Consider the following 1,562-nt stretch of genomic DNA (forward strand, 5'->3'; position numbering starts at 1 on the left):
AGACCACACTGAATGTGATTTTACACAAAACAGGAACCGGTTGCTCTTTTGTGACTTCACCTTTATTGCAGAGATTTATCTCTAAGCATTTTTCAGGTCACAGTTTATATCATTTGCCTGGGGGGAGAAAAGGGAATGAGGTCAATGATATGGTGGAAAGTGTTGATTCTTTTTCTCATTTATGTCGACGTGACACAGACAAAGCTATTACAGTTGAGGAGGAGCTCTTCTTTTTTACTGCCACACTAAATCAGTTTGCCAGCGTGAGCTTTTATGTGATTCCCATGCTCTTCAACAACGTGCTGTTCATGTCAATGGGGCACATGGCGGTTATATGTTGAACACAATAGCAGCCTATCTAGTTTTATCATGCAATCATTAAAATTTTAATTATTTTTGCCAATATTTCACTGAAACCTTGCTGATTTTAGTGTCTAGTACAGATCTGCACTTTAAAACAAATCTATTGGCCTCACATTATAAACACAGCATCAGAGGTGTAGAGAGTACTGATATATCCTATTCAAGTAGAAGTACTGTTACTTGATTGAAATTGTGTGGACAAACAGGTGTCTTTTATAAAGACAACAAATTCAGATGAGTAGATCAGTGGTTCCCAAACTGGGGTCGTGTACCCCTAGGGGTACATGAGCACATTGCAGGGGGTACTCGGACAGATTTAACAAATGATTAAAAACTGTTAGGAAATTTTCCTAGTTCCTTTTTAGGCTTTTTTGAACAAATTCACCACAAACTACCAGTAATATTGCTCAATAAATTACTGTATTTTCTTGTAATTTATTTTAGTTTAGTTTATTTAGCTGTAGTGTAGAGGCCATTTTATCACACTTCTGACTTAGCTGCATTTTGCAAAGGAGACCGTATTTATTTGCTAATGAAGTAATCACATATACTGTAAGTTGCATGACATATTCTTTTTAAATAATCTAAACTTTGCACAGATTGTTTTGAATTTGTAGATTAAGCCTTAGGAAATTATTGTTTGAGACACATTTAGGGGTTTATGAAAGCCCGCTGTTCTACATAAAAAAAAGCGTATGAAATTATGGAGACGGTACTTATGATATGAAGATGAGGTACATGAGACAAAAAAGACTGGGAACCACTGGAGTATATGATAGAAGAGTAACAGATACAGTATGTGAGAGGTAGAATTATTGTATAAAGATATAGGTAAAATATAAAAAGTACAGATATATCCTATTCAAGCAGAAGTACTGTTGTACTCAAGTACAAGCACAAGTAAGTCATACGTAAAATACTCAAGTACAAGTAAAAATGAGTTCACTTAAATAGTACTCAAAGTAAAGTCACTAGTTACTTTCACCCCCACCACCACATTTATTTTTGGTAATAAATCGCGCCACTGTTCCCTTGCATACAGAAAATATTTCATGACCAAATCTTGCACAAATGTTTTATTATTTTCCACAAAGACCTCTGTAAAAAATAAGAGGTTTGTCAAAATGTAGAATTATTTTTAAAAAATAAAATAACATCAGAATCAAAATCAGCTTTATTTGTCGATGCACACGTTACAG

The sequence above is a fragment of the Gouania willdenowi genome, chromosome 21 (assembly GCF_900634775.1).
Source record: "Gouania willdenowi chromosome 21, fGouWil2.1, whole genome shotgun sequence".
In the NCBI taxonomy this organism is placed as follows: domain Eukaryota; kingdom Metazoa; phylum Chordata; class Actinopteri; order Blenniiformes; family Gobiesocidae; genus Gouania; species Gouania willdenowi.